Source organism: Numida meleagris, chromosome 1 (assembly GCF_002078875.1).
Source record: "Numida meleagris isolate 19003 breed g44 Domestic line chromosome 1, NumMel1.0, whole genome shotgun sequence".
In the NCBI taxonomy this organism is placed as follows: Eukaryota; Metazoa; Chordata; class Aves; order Galliformes; family Numididae; genus Numida; species Numida meleagris.
The window spans coordinates 63,993,879-64,009,987 of record NC_034409.1 but is presented as its reverse complement, the minus strand read 5'-3'; the positions used below and the strand labels follow the sequence as shown (position 1 = coordinate 64,009,987).

The following is a 16,109-nucleotide window of genomic DNA, read 5'->3' as shown; positions in this document are numbered from 1 at the left end:
AAGCAGAGAACAAAGGGAGCTGCTCTGCCCCAAAGACTTTACAATAAGAAAAATGCAATTAAAATTACAGCCATGTCCCTTGATTTTCTTGTTTTGTGACCCTCCTTCTGAACATCCTTTAATTTTGATCTTTATTCGCAGTGTTTGCTTCTGCATTCCTTGCGAGCCCCAAACTCCTCAGGCCAGCTAGAGGATCAGGACAGGGCCCTTGTTCTGTTTCATATCAAATGTGCTTATTTCTCAGATGGGGAGCTCCTCCAGAATAGCAATAAATAATGATAGTGTGACTACTTGAAAGCCTCATGGAGGGAGGGAGGAAGGGAGGGAGGGAAGGGATGCTATTCACTTCAGCAGTACAAATCAAGCAAGAGCTTTCTTTCTACAGGCATGTGTGGGAAGGGCAACAACAGAGCAATTACATGGTGGGTGGGAAAGAGGATTTTGTCACTTTGGCAGCGCTGACAGACAGAAATAAACTGCTTCAAGGGGGATAGTGGGGCAAGAACTTGCACATCAAGAACAGAAGCAGAATTAAAATGGTCCCTTAAGGGGATTTATTGAGGGTTTTTTTTTGTTGTTATTTTTTTTAAGTGCCTAAGGCCCCTACTATTTCATTGTGTGCATGGCAAGAATCAGGAGTGGGGAGAGAAAGTGAGCAAGTTGCATCCAAACTAATAAGAAACAATTTAACTGCAAGAATGAGACTGCAACCCCTGTGCAGCTGTTCCAGGTGTGGGGGAATGGTGCACTCATTGTGTAGGGCCTGGAAGGGAGAGCGTCATGGTCAAGGAGACAGCATGGAAAAACTCTCCCCTGTTCTCCATTTTTAATAAAGGAAAAAAAATAGACAACTTTTCAAACCAACATCAAAGCCCCTTCCCTCTTTCTCTTTTTGTACATAAAAACAATGCTATTACTGGTCACGGTGTCTAGAGAGGTATAATACTGCCTTAAGGCACGTGAAACACCACCAGGATGAAGTAGTAAACTATCTGAAGTAGTCAGAATGTTGAAGTATGGCATTTGAATTCCCTCTACCTGTGACAGACTTTCTTCAGCAGATGTGATTGTACTATTCTCACTTTTTCTTGATTTCTCTCTAATTCAGTATTACCCATGAGGGTTCCAGGTCAGCTGGAAGAGAGGACCACAGCATAGCTGTTCTGTAGCTACAGCTGCAGAGTGCTGTTGATCTTTTGTGGGAAACAGTCATATTAACATGGGCAACAGGAAAAATGGATCGCTCATCGGCACATTCTGCTCATGGAGAAGGTTTTGCCTATTTTTCATTTATTTACGTTCAAAAAGAAAACAATCAACAATGTCTATCAGCAGAGGTTGACATGGAGAGTTGCAATATAGTCATTCTGAATTGGCAATAGCAGATTGATGTAAAATAAATGTAAGAAATGTAATATAAAATAAGTATGGGAATATGTTTATACACAAATTCATTCCGCCCATCTCTGTATCTTACACCCATCTCAGAGGGAACCCCCTGACACAATGACTCCAGCGACTTCCCTCTCCTTTTCCTTTCCAGAAGAAGTGATGGAGAGGACATCTGTCTTCTCTTCCAGTGCTGAGTGCTGTGAAGGGCAGGGAAGCAGAGTTTTCCTTCATATATAAAAAGTGTACTGCTGTTCCATGGACACTAGGTTTGAATGGATCACCATTTAGTGGTGCCAAGACTATGCAACTCTTGACACTCTTTTGGTCCAACAATGCTTTTAGCAGCAGGCTGAGCTCCATGGAGTGCACTGCAGCTAAAAGAGAATCAGCCTTCAGCAAGACAGCCAGGAGATGTTTTAGATGGCAGATGATTGGTGATGTCACATAAAATTGACAGCTCCTCAGACAAAAGGAAGAAGCTTGACTTAATGAGTGCTATGGGTGGGTGTATAAGCAAAGACTTTTCTAGGAATTATCATTACCTGAGAAAGGCAATTTTGAGCTGAATTGACATTCCAGTAATTAAGGGCCAACGTAGAAAATCTTGGTCATTATAACTATTTAAATTTCCAAATTGCTTAGTTTAGAATTGCTTATGGTTGAACTGCTACTGACAGCTCCATCACTTTCTATTCTCAGCCAGCTTGATTGGCAAAATGATGAGGTTTGTACCACATATCACGGTTCCATGCTGGTACCAAAAATCACTACCTGGAGCAAAACAACAACTATCAACAATGGTCAGATCAAATCACAATGAATCAACATTTATATTCAATTCTTGGTAGTATATGTGCATGTTAAAAGGGCCATTAGGTACCAGAGTCCTGAAAACAATGGTGGAGGGTGTTGTAATATTTTATTTAAATTTACTTTACTGTGACATGTTTTATATCAGACTAGTTGAAATCCTCTTGTATGCCAGGCTAATAGGAAACTCATTTTTTTCTGGCTCACACCTTTCCTCTGTGTTACTGTGTTTGTATGGAATGTTTTTCAGATGGCTACTGCTATTCTCTGACAGTCTATACTTTTTGTCAGTGAGGTGGGTAGAAAGAACATCTGGAGGAGGTTGCATTATGTAGTGAAGCAACTTTCCCAATTTCGAAAGTTATTTTAATTCTCTTGTCATACCAAAATCAAAAAGACTGGGAGAGAGATACCAGATTTTTATTTTAACAATTTAGAAGACTTGGTGCATTATTGTGCAAGAATGAAGGCACTGGATCTCTCTTAGCTATAGCATGTTGGCCTCTTTTTTCCCCCTGTAAAAATGTATTAACTTACCATGTACTTTGTTCTACTGTCTTAGAGGCAGATTTTTTTTTAGTCCCTCTTCCTCTGTACTGTCACTTTTGATTCACAGTTGCTAAGCATTGCAAAAGCTCACCAGAGGGACACTCTCATAGTGTGATTTGCAAACTTTGAAATAACACCCACCAGCAGAAGCACCATATGCTACGAAGTTGCACAATAAACTGACAGCAGTATTTCATTTATAATTTGAATTTCCAAAAATGTCAGCATTTTTCGCATCAACAAATGCTCTCAGCTTGCAGCGCATGACTCTATCCTCTGAGTGGACATTAAATTATGTTAATTCTACTTAAATTTCTGCAGACTTTATTAATGACAGCCACAGCAAAATCACTTCATTTTTACTGTGATAACTCGAGGTATTAAAACAAAATAAATCTATGAATGTTTTGAATATGTAGCTACTATGTCATCACTGGGTCAACATACTACACAAATGTTGGTACAGTTTATGGCACGTGAACTTTGTGGCTCCCTGTAACACTGATAATCCAGTGCACACTTTTTGATAATAAAATGAAGTACCAAGGAATATTTTTTTAATCAATCATAGGCAAACTTCACATAAAACACAAGCTGTTCCCTTTGTGGTTAATTTTCATCCAGCTGCACTTAAGTACAACAGAGCCAGCAGAGAAAACTACTTGGCAACACTTCCTAATTAGGGGACGTTAATTACAGCTAAATACTATACAATTTCTATGTTATAAGAGTTCATCTAAATCAATGTTATTATGGTACTAAAGGAATTAATAATGATTTCATACTTAGAGGCTGTTGCCAAACTACCCATTAGTTCAGAGTTTAAAATGACTTTACAATGAAATCTCTAAATCTGCATTACATAAAACACTGGAATATTCAGACAATCACACATGGCACTTCTATTATGTATTAATAACTGTGCCTGATGGCATCCCTTTTTCATGCTGGAGTGTTGATGGGAAGGGTGAGAGAGAGAGAGAGGAAAAGGCCCCAGGAGACAAGGCATATATCCTTGCAAACTGTGAAAGTGAGATTTCTCTCTGAGAATGGAGGTCGGTTGACTGGCAGATTTGATGCTGACTTCGGGGAGGACACCGACAGATCCATTACAAAAACACAGACAACTTCGCACGCGAGTAGTTCAAATTCCAGTGCTGGAGTATCATTAGTAGGGATGTGTAGGGCTGTGCAGTGGGATTGCAGTGCCTAAATCCACTGAGGTACGTGGCTCCCAGGCCCCCATTTCTGACATACTCCTCCCTCCATTTAGGATGGAGAACTCATGATAGAGCTGACACAAGTGAAAATGTTCTTCAGGGGACACAGCCTTGTTTCAAATATAACACAGTGATTATATCACTCTTTTAGTGTCTTCCATTTCTTGCAGCATCTGCCTTGTTGAAATTATGATTTAGCATTTCTAAATCAATGCAAATTAGAAAAAAGGAGGACCATAAGGCTACTATGCAGATGGAGAATTTCTCTTGGGTTGGCTCTTATTAAATAGGGATCCACAGGTGCCCACTGCTGTCAGAGCAGCCACTGCTCAGCAGCCTTGTCAGTAAAACTGGAAGAGAGATCAACAGCAGATGAGATGCACAGAGCAAACTAACACCTGGTCTGCATAGGGCCATGGAAGCTACTGAGCTACAAGCCCGCAGGGGCTCAGCACAGACTTCACAAGGAGGAAGCTTGAATGGCTTAAAGTCTTCTTTGTGCTTTCTCAATTTGCAACAGCTCTAGTCCATGCACTTTCCCTTAGCACAATTTATACAGCTCGCAGTGCTCTCCCTGTGCTGCAAGAGCTCGTTGGACTTATCCCCACCCAGAGCTGCTGCTACCCTGGAAAGCACTGAGCTGTACACTTCATTTACAGCGCCAGGGGAATGTCCCCCTTACCATCTAGCTCTTTTTCATTTCATTCTGCCCCTTTTATTTGACGTGATGGAGGAGGTATGATGTACACAGACACCCACATTCTGGCTGTCTGCTTTCCACCTTCATTGGTTTATTTCTGAGAAAACAGACAGACAAAGATTAATGTTGTTGCAGGAAGAATCTGCTCAATTCACATAGTTTAAGGTAAATCAGGATTAAAGGAGTTTATTGACTTATTAATGACATGTAATTAACTGGCAATCAGTGAACTATACATCCAAGGTCTTTATCAAGCATCATAACAAAGAAACCAAAATATGAGGTGCTTACAAAAGTAAACATAAATTCAAGAAAAGCCTTCCATAAGTAATCATAGAACCACAGAATCATAGAATATCTCAAGCTGGCAGGAACCCACAAGGATCATCAAGCTCAACTCCTGGCCCTGCAAAGGACCATCCAAAATCCAAACCCTATGCCTGAAAGTGCTGTCCAAATTCCCCTAGAACTCCATCAGCTTGTAGCTATGCCCACTGCCCTGTGCAGCCTGTTCCATGCCCACCACCCTCTGGTGCAGACCCTTTCCCTAACGCCCAGCTGCCCCTCCCCTAACAGAGCTGTGTCATGCTGTTCCCTTGGGCCATGTCACTGTTACAGAGAGCAGAGCTCAGCACTGCCCCTCCGCTCCCTCACAGCGAGTCAACAGCTCTTCCTTCAGAGTTTTGACACCACCTCCCTTCCTCTCACATCCACACAGTTATGTGCCCCCTGAGGATGAGGAGGCACCCCAGGCGGTCACCCTCCCCTGTGTCCCCATGCACTGTAAACCACACCATCTGCCCACTTGTGACATCCAGTGAGGAGGAGGCAGCACCAACCCTGAGGGAGGTGAGCATGAAGTGGGGCATCTCTCTTCTCATGTTACTCATTTTCGTGCACTTCTGCAGGTTGGCACCTTCTTTTCTTCACAAGTTTCCTGGTAGGACCCTGGATACTCCTTAATCCAGTTAGCGGTCATCTTCTTCCTCTTCAGGCTTATAGGATTTAGGCAAATAGTTTGAGGTACCCCCCACACACACAGCATTTACACTCACAATCCTCTCCATTGGTTGTTGTTATCCCAGCCACTTTGCCAAGAGGAGGCTGTGTGAATCCTTGCAGAAGGGTGAAAGAACCTCGCAGGAGTTTAAAGACCAGCAGAGGAAAAGCAGAGACATGCAGGCTATCACAAGACAACCCCTGAGCTGCTAGCTTTGAAGAGCTGATCTCCAACCAAGTTCTTAAAGTTGTTTTCCTACACAGCCCCAGGATGGAGAAGGATCAGTAGAGAGATGGAAAATTAACCCTTTCGGAGAAGTCAGATATGGAAACATTGCTCTGGATGAGATGTTTTAGATTGTTATGGGTATTCACAGTCACCTAATGATAGGCAATACTAAGAGAGGTATAAACCTTTACCTTAAATAATCACCCACGTCAACTATATTTTTAAAATCTTCATTACAGTTGTGGACACAAGCAGTAATGATGACGTAGGCTTCTTGATCTGAAGGTTATCCGTTGCTGGAGAGAGAACTGCAGATATCTAACCAGTCAACCCTGCTGGGTGTGTACGAATGGCACGCTGCTGTGGGAAGTCCTCAGGCCATCCCAGGAGAGTGAAAAGCACAAGTCCAAATGGCTGAAGGCAGGCCCAAAGGAGGAACCAGGAAGGCAGCAATGCATCACATAGGTTTGTGTCTGTGGTCCCAGTATCACTGGCCTGAGGGAGGATCAACTATCTTGCTTGTGTCTTGGATTTCCAAGCTTTCACTTTCAGGCTGGATATCAGGGCAAGGTTCTTCACTGCGAGCATGGCTGAGCACTGACACTGGCTTCCCAGGGAAGTGGTCATGGCACTGAGCTTGTGAAGTTCAGTAAGCGTCTGTGCAACACTCTCAGTGACATGGCCTGATTTTTGGGTGGTCCTGTAGGGAACCAGGACTTGGACTAGACAATCCTTATGGGATCCCTTCCAATTTGGGATATTCTATGTTTTTATGATTCACTCACTTTCACTGCTGCTATTCTTTACATGGGCAGCTGAGTACGATGCTTGCAAACTAAAATATTTTGCCTTTCAATCTAGGTGAATTCACTTTTTGTTTAAGATAACATATCCGTATTAACACCAGCATGATATTTTGGTAAAACTTCTAGTAACATCTACATCAGAAGTACACTAAGTTCTGCATCGTTTATGTATGGAGCGAAAGTTTGACTTGCAACAGACTGCTATTTTGGTAGGAATACTTTCTGCTGCAGAACTAGTCTTCAGGTTATTTTTCAACTGTTAGTCCAAATCTGTGTTATAAAATGTTTATACGTGCGCTTAAGAGCGTAGTTATAGTATAGCTGTAAAAGAAGGGAAAAAAAACCCCACAACTGGTGTCTTTTCACATACTTAAAGTGTCAGAAGCAATTTGCTGTTCTGTCACCCTAGGGCTGTGCAAAGCTAACCCTCACAAGCAGTTGCGCACTGCTAAGTGCACATATACTCACCAGCACTCAGCGCGAGCCGCAGTGCTCGCCTCCACACCTCACGCAGTCACAGGCTGTCCCGAGAAACTCAGGGCGAAGCAGAGTGGTGCTTTCACCTTAAAGATGTGAAAGGAGATGTTCCCGTGACAATAAAAGCACTTCTAAGTGCACCTCCGATCATAAATCATTTTCAAAATTGCTCCTGGCTTTTTAATTTCTTTCATTTGTAGGATTTATAGCACAGTGACATGCTAGAATGTTTATTCCATGGTCTGCCCATCACGTGGTGCACCGCTGGCATGACACCAAGCTTCAGCCTGAATTAATCTAAACCTCTGTAATGATCACTTGCGTTTCTTAATAAATGACTGATAATTGCGCGTGAACCACTGGTAGTGATTAAAACTATCATCAGTATAGGGTGCAGACTGTTTCAGCCTTTTTTCATGGATATTTGCCATTCTTCCTTTTTAGTATTGTTATCACTGAAACAAAAAGCTTCCTGTCTGAAAATTATTTATGGAGTGTTGCAGAGCTTTATAAGATTTTCATACAGCGCTCTTTGAGCTGGTGTCCTTTTGGGTTAGTGCGTACCCTCAATTTCAGCTCATGGATGAGAACTACTTGATTTCTTTTCATAGTTCTCAGCTCAAGAAATGTCTGTAAATATGTATTGCATCTTTTGTGTCAAAAAGCCAACTCCTTCGTGCTGGCTTTTGGGGAAAGCTGAGCAGAGTCACAGAAGCTGGAGACAGAGTGGACCCATTAGACCATGCAGTGTCTGTGTCCCTGTGCAGGCTTGTGCCTTCTGAACAGAGTTGTCGTATCTTCAGCCAGGTCCCAGCTGAGGGACTTCTGCTGCTTCCATGGTGGGCTGCCCAACAGCCTCACCGAACTACTTACAGAACCATTCTTTGGTACTCGCCTCCAATTTTCCACTTGTTATTTTTGCCTGGTGCGCCTGATAATTTCCCAGTGTTTTGTATCAAACCATTTTCCTCCACTGTTAGAATTCTCATTTAGCTTTTAGTATAACCTCCACCAGCATACTACTTCCTATCTGTATTAACGTGGCATGTAATGGCAGCAGTCACGAACCACAACACTTTACAGCAAGTGGTGTGCAAACACAGGGCAAAAAAGCAATCCCTGCCTCAATGAGTTAATTGCTTAGATGAAATAAATTTACATAATGCACAACAAACAACAAGGAAGAAATATTAGTTTCAAAGCCAAAGCTTTTCAAAGTTACCAAATACTGGTTTGAAAGTTGCGCATGCCGCTGCATCTCAGCCTCTATAAATGCCATTTTCAGTGATGTTGCTCTGCCAGCCAATCCAGAAGTTAAATTCACAGGCAAGAGATCAGGTCAGTGAACAATTTCCTTTCGGTCTCAGTATTGCTTCTTTCCTGATGAGGCATTGTGTCTTTGATGGGTTCACTCTAGCTCTTCTTGTCTGGATCACCTTGCTGTTGTTCAGCTGCCAGTTCATATTTCTCATCTTCTAGGCACCCTCCCCCCAAGCCTTTCCTTCTGCTTTCCCTGCTTACACTTGCACTCACTGTTGCCTTTAGTTCCCATTAGCTCTGATCTGCACTGGACTTACTGTGCCAGCGTCTTTCTCTCCCTCTCGTTCTGCTTTCAGCTGCCATTTGAGTTTCACTGCATCCATCCAGCACTGCTCCTGTTAGCACCTTACATTGTACGAACGCAGCAGAAGGCAAGTGGTGAGGACAGAGGCCAGTTTCCCCTTTGCCATGGCTCATGCTCTGGAGTGTTGGAACTTAACACAGTGAAAGCACTGAAATTTCTAGGTGTGGGCTGAAAAGCCCCAACCCACTCCATGCTTTTATTCAGCCTTATTTTCTGGTTCTTTTTTTTTTTTTTTTTTTAGAATAAAGTTCAGCCAAGGAAGATATTTGCCTAGAAAATTGCAGTCTGTACAATTAGCTTGTCAGCATCACAGCTGGAGCAGAATGGAGCCTATAACATTTATGATTCTTAGTCTAGCCTCTGCCTATAATACTTGCTCTTTGCTACCTTTTCCTCAAAACATATCCTATTGACCAGTTGTAGTGTGTTCAAACATGCGAGCAGCAACTGACTCACTCTTCTGCCTCACCTGTCATACATGTCTAAAAGTCTTACCACTTCTGAGTTTCTGAACATTGTCAGCAAAACCCAGAGCTCTGATGTATTCTAAGGTGCCGTACATTTTTGTTCTGTATTGCACCGGTTTTACGCCTCATCGAGTTTCAGGAGAGCAATACAGAAGAAAATTAGGCCCCAAGTATATTTACATAGGTTTAAATCCATTTGTGTTTTAAAATACTGTAACACACTGCTCTACAGCCCTCTAATGGAGAAAATGGCAGAGACGTTCAGGAAAATGAAACAGAATTAATGCTTAACAAAGAAATCTGCCCTGATGGAGGCAACTCAGAAAATACATGTTCATTTAAGAGCAGAGGGTTACCTTCCTGCAGTTGCTGTGATTTCTGTTTATACATTTATTAGTTTCCTCTGAGCAGATGGTCCTGAGTTTTCAGTGAGGTGCAGAGGTGGGTGATGAATGGCACAAGATCAGCAGAAGTAGCACAGGTGAAGGCTCCTGGAAGCCTCGGTCCTGCACCTTGCCCACAGCCTGCTCGGGGCAGTCACTGCCATGGGAACATTTCTCTCAGTATCTCAGAGATACAGGTGCACTGAGACCGGGCGGAGCTGATATGTGTGCAGTGAGTGGCCTTAAATACCTGGAGAACCTCTCTGAACACTTTCTGCCGCACACTAAGGCAGCCTGATCTGACTGTAGTCCGATACAAGGCATTTCACAGGCAGAGGACTCTCATGCATTGCTAACATACCTGCTAAGCCCTGGCTGGCTAGATGGAGATGTTCCAGGTTAAGCCTCTGTAAGGACAAGCTGCTCCTGCTTGTAAGCACTTCTCATTGGGAAGATTCTGGTCTGTCATCTTCCCCGGCAATTTCTGGATGAGCCCAATGTAAGTTTTGAAAGTTGGGAAACCACTCTGCCTTCAGCCTGGCAGGGATAGCTGCTTGGATGTCTTCTACTTCTGTCTCGGTTGCTTCCTCACTAGCTTAAGCGTCTGAAAGAAATAGGAATTGTGGGAATTTGGAAGAGATAATGGTAGGGAGAAGTAACATTTTTCTCAAACACTGTAGGAATATGACTTCTCTGGATGACATCGAATTGTTCAAGTATGTTGGAGACTCGTGTTGTTACAGCAGCCAAAGATACCTATCAGTTCTGAACAGTCAGGAGTGTCCTCTTGTAAGCTTTTTTTTTCTTTTTTAAAACCTCCATTCCATATTAAGGAATAAAGGAGCAAACCATATAAAGATTACCCACATCTCATTAGTTAATGTGAACAAGCCAAGCTACCCATGCTAGCACTCCGGCTCCCCGTCCAGCCTCAGCACAATTTCTAGGTGTTTATTTAAAGCTTCTTCGGCTTTAGACAGGTGCAGGCCAGGCCACTTTTCAGATCACGAATTTCACGGAGCCATTATGAAGCACATTTAGCAGAAGAGAGCTGTGACGGCTCTGTTTTATGGAGTGGCAATGCCATTTTCGTGGGTACTTGCCATCTCCAATGATCAGTCTGGTTTGGCAGCCATGTCGGGAAAAATACATTTGTGTAGATGTTCCCCGCTCTGCTGTCGTCAAACACTGACAGAGCCTGCTTAAAAGGGGTGAAGAAACTAGAACAAAGTCCCTGGTGCCTAGATCTATAGTTAGAGGGGCACTACTGGATTATGTGATCCTACCAGGTTGCAGGGTTTATTTTTTTTTTAAACATTAGAGGACTTGTCAACCCTGAAGGGACTGAAGGAGAATGGAGAGGATGAAACTACCTGGCTACGCAACACCGCAGGCTTAAAGCTCCAAGTCCCAGAGCTTGGCACATGCAGCTGCATCTGCTTAACATCCCTGCTGCTTCTGGGCTTCACTCTGAGAATTGCTGCAGCACCGCGCCACAGAACATGCCCCCACACTCACATTAGGCTTCTCTTAGCGTTCAGAGGGAATCAACAAAAGTTCCCCTTTTCCTTTACAGTTCTTTCACTTTCCGCCTAATGAAGGTGGAATATAAAATGCTGAAGGAAAAAGCAGTTTTCCCCCTACAGTAGAATTTCCTTTTCAGTTATTTTTAATCTGACATCTGTTTTAACATGCACTCACACACTACATTTATTTTAAATTTTTCCCTCCCCTGTGTTTTATTATTTACCTCCTGTTCCGAAGAGATCACAAAAGATTACAATTCTGTGAAGCAGTAACAGTAGTGGTGACGCTCTCTCTTACTTCTTGCGACTTCTCTTTTTACCCTTCTGTTTTCCCTTTATCTACATCTTTCTGCCACTCGCCTCCCAGAGGCCTTGTTACAGTTGCTACCAGATGGGGCAATGGCATTTGCATTTTTTTGGAATTGGACAGATCTGTGCTAACTAGAACATAAAACCCTTCTTGTTAGAGCTTGGACAGAATAGTTGCTCTTTGTTCTAGCTCTGTTCAGGCCCTTCAGAACATTAAAGCAAGAAGCCATGTTCTGGGTCAGACGATGCCTGTGCTATGAGGAAAGACCAAGACCCCACTGGAAGCTGCAGAAAGCAGCCAGTGCTGAGACCTGGCAGCCTTCAGCCAGAGCTCTGACACGACTCCGAATGAATGTTTCATTTCCCTTGGAAATGAAGATAACATCTTTAATCAACTTACGTGTAATTAAATTAAATGTTGGAGAATACACATTCTCCAGCTTCTGCTCAGAAGCTGGTTGTTCTGGTCTGAGGTTTAGGGGCAAAAAAGTATTCTCAATGGATTAGCAGTTACTGCTACAGGCAGCTTTAGCACCTCCTGGCCCTGCAGCCATGCTGGTAACCCCTGAAGCGAGCCACAGAGTCATAGAAAAACTTGGGTTAGAAGGGACCTCAAGGATCATCAAGTTCCAATCCCCTGCCAGAGGCAGGGTTGACAGCCGCTAGATCAAGCCCCATCCAACCTCGCCTTGAACACCTCCAGGGATGGGGCACCCACAGCCTCTCTGTGCAACCTGTGCCAGCACCTCACCACTCTCTCAGTGAAAAACTTCCCCCTGATATCTAACCTAAATCTCCCTTCCTTTAGTTTAAAACCATTCCCCCTTGTCCTATCACTTTCTACCCACGTAAAAAATTGATTTCCCTCATGTTTACAGACTCCCTTTAAATACTGGAAGGCCACAATGAGCTCTCCCTGGAGCCTTCTCTTCTCCAGGCTGAACAAGCCCAGTCCCTTCAGACTATCTTCATAGAAGAGGTGCTCCAGCCCTTGGATCATCTTCATGGCTCCCCTCTTGGCCCTCACAAAAAACTCCACATCTTTCCTGCGGGGCTGGACACAATATTCCAGCTGGGTCCTCATGAAGGCAGAACAGAGGAGGACAATCCCCTCCCTCTCCCTCCTGGCCACCCCTCTTCTGATGGAACTCAGGATGCCACTGGCCTTCCGGGCAGCAAGCACACACTGTTGGCTCATGTTAAGTTTTTCACCAACCAGGACCCCTAAGTCCTTCTCAGCAAGGCTGCTCTCAAGGAGTTCTTCTCCCAGTCTGTATACATGTCTGGGATTGCCTCGACTGAAGCGCAAAACCTTGCACTTTGCTTTGTTGAACCTCATTAGGTTCACAAGGGCCCACCTTTTGAGTTTATCAAGCTCCCTCTGGACGGCATCCCTTCCTTCTGCTGCATCAACTGCTCCTCCTTGGTCAGTAAGACCCCGGACTTTCTTGTGAGGCCAGCAGGCAAGACACCTTGCCTTGTCGGATGTGACCTGTAGCGCATCTGCTCTCTGGGCTGCAACAGTAATGGGAATCCCTACACTGAAGGATCACCAGCCCAGCCCTGGCACTGGCCTTTGCTGAGACACAGGAAATGGTTTGCTTGTTTGTTTGCTGCAATCAGTAACTAGGTGATAACTTTCATCAATCTTTGAATACAAACAGATCTCATTGCTATTGGTGAAATGGAAAAATAAGCTTATCAAGCTTTTCCGATTTTCTGGGCAAAACCTCATCCACCAGGGGTTTTGGTTTTATATAGCACCACACTATTGAGATATTACATTTATCTTCATTAATTGAGCCTCTGAAGCTCCTTTGTCCAGTCCTCCCTTAGAGAAAGCAAGACTTGCAAAAACAAGTGTAATAAATTCCATTATCACTTCCTCCATTTGCTAACATCTTTTAAAAAGTTTTCTTCTCAGCTAAGAAAGCAATTCAAAACTGATGCTTTTACAGTTCAGTGTTTTCAAACACCTCCTGTGAACTGGGAGATCTGAAATTGCTAAATCTCAAGAAAGGTTTGCTTCCAGAAGACCACATTTTATGCACTTTCCAAAAATTAGCAACCCACAGCATGTTCCTAGTGCTCAAACCAGAGCCACTTAAAATCACTAGACTCATCAGGAATGCCTAGAGCATCTTGCTGCATCAATGTTAAATTTTATTAAAGGATATCTAAACAACTTTGTCACGTTTTCTGTTGTTACTGTAGGTCCTCGCAGAAAGGGTCTGTAACTTGTCTGGAACAGAAGAAGGGTCTCTACAAAATAACTGGTTGGGACCTGATGGTCACCCATCCCTTGCTTACTCTTTCCTTTTAGGACATGCAAGGACTGTCACCTTCTTTGATGCTTCTTTCTTTCTAAGACTTACCTCTCAAATTACAGTTCAGGCTGTCTAGGATTCTAATAAAAATGGTCAATTGGTAGTTTCAACAACGGTGTCTTTGCATGTTACAAATACTTTTATCCTTTGTTGTCCTATTAATAAGAACTGGCCAGATGGACATTTCCCTGTCTTTTTCTCCTGGGTAGGTTACATCTAATTAAAAGCAATTCCCTCCCTCTACTCCTACTGCACGCTTTATGTATCATACAGATGTCAGCACTGGTAATTTCAGCAGAAGTGCACCAAGATTTGGATAAAAGTTGCTGTTCCTTTTTTTTTTTTTTTTCCTTCCTTTTCCCCAGAGGAGGCAGGGAGCCAGAGTTCCAACTGAGCAAAACAAAATTAAACGTAGATCAGCCTTTTCTGTCTCAGAAGCATGTGCTATGGTATATAATGTATGTTCTCTGCTTCAGAAAGGAAATGAAAGAATGAACTTATACTACTGATGAAATAAAGATATCAAAGTATTACTTGCCCCAGCTGATATGTGCACTTTGAATATAATTACTATTTAATATCTTTGTTTCCTACAAACCAGAAAAAAAGCTTACCCCTTCTCCCAATTCCCTCTTCTTGTAAATAAGTTGATGCAGAATATTCTAGATGTGCAGTTTCTACTTGACTTTCTTCTTAAATTTATTCACTTATTTGCAAAGTGAGGTAGTCAACAAAATGAAGCTATTTTAAATCCTAAATGAATAAGTGTTACAAAAATAATGATTAGTATACTAGACTGACTTGCACAAAACATATGTTATACTCTGAAATATATGTATCTAAATATAGATGTATTTATACAGATAAACAGGCATAATTGCCTGTTTCTTTTCTAAAGGCCTGAAGCAGAGTGCTAAATCCGAACTTTCCTCAGTCTATTCAGCAGTGGTGTGCTGCCCCCTCCCTGGTTACTGATTTCAGGTCCCCATCTCCTTACACACACTTTGTGCAGCTGTTATGACCAGCTGCAACAACCTAGATAAAGTCTCAATTCTTCTGTGACAATGGGAAATAAATAGCAGCCAACAGCTAGCCATGATGGGAAGAAATGGAAGAGTGAAGTGGAAGTGCTGGTCAAGGTTAAGGGCACCAGTGCAAGTATAAACTCAGAAGACCACACTGAGAACATTTCCAGTTCCCCATGGAACCTTCCAGCTCTAGCTGTCTCATGGGGTCAGCATTAGCATGAGCCCCAAGACTCTCACAGCCCTGCTCAGCCTCCCCTCGCCATGCAGCTACCAGCCCAAGAGCCAAGCTTCAGCTCAGCCTGGGGCCCTCAGCACTGCCATGAGTGATGTAGTTGGAGTGCCAGGCTCCAGCCTTGCCTTTGCTTCCAAGATGGACTTGCACTCTTGCTAGCTCTCTCTTGAATGGGACAAGACAAAGACAGCCAGTCACCCAGTAATGCTCAGCCATATGCTTATTCCTCAGGCTGTCTTAGACTCTTCAGAAGGCCAAACCTCTCCGTACTGTGTTTTACAGAGCACTAGCGACTCAGGTGGCTTAGCCAGATAAATAACTGAGTTATTATCTTTATGAAGTCAAGATCTTTTTGTAATAAATGCACCTTGTAGCTTGATTTATAGCAAAATCCTCCTCCTCTTACTTCCCTGATGAGACCTACTTAAGTCAGTGAGACTAGTCATGATGATAAGATAATTAAGTTTTTAGTACAACTCCGGTTAGTGAGTAGAATGCAGCTCTGAAGTAATGAATCTACCAGCTCCAGTGTGATATTCAAAAGGTGTTGATGATTTAGGCATTATTCTTAATGTCCTCTGAGAAAAGTACTTTTTCATTAAAGCTGAAACTCTGTATAGGACACAATTCTTATAAATTACAGAAATGCTCTTAGAATGGAAAAGCTGAAGTTCAGATAGCATAGCGGAGAAGTCGGTAAACTGACAATCAACCCCTCCTACATTAAAATGCAAAGATTTGCATGAATGTGTTTAAAAATGACAGGAGACAGGAATGGGAGCTTCCTAAAAACTAAAATTTTTAAGAGTGAAATGCCTGAAAATAGCCCCCTGAATGCATAGTTAGGCACCTATATAGAGGCTGCTTGATTTTCAGTTGTTCTGATCACCCAGAGCTCCCATTAGCTACAGGAGCAACTGTGGATACTCAGCTGTTCTAGAAATCAAGCTACCTTTATTCAAAGGTCTAAATATGGATGTCTGTGCCCAAGTTTTGGGGAAAAAATAAAAAAAAAGAAAGGTTTTTTTTTT

At 42.9% G+C, this 16,109-nt stretch overlaps 1 long non-coding RNA gene across 1 annotated transcript; it reads right to left on the bottom strand.

Moving 5' to 3' along the window:
* Nucleotides 4,831-16,087, bottom strand: LOC110395850. The gene is made up of 2 exons (XR_002436653.1): nucleotides 14,433-16,087; nucleotides 4,831-10,260 (listed from the first exon to the last, which is right to left on the bottom strand). It is a non-coding gene; the product is annotated as an uncharacterized LOC110395850 (long non-coding RNA).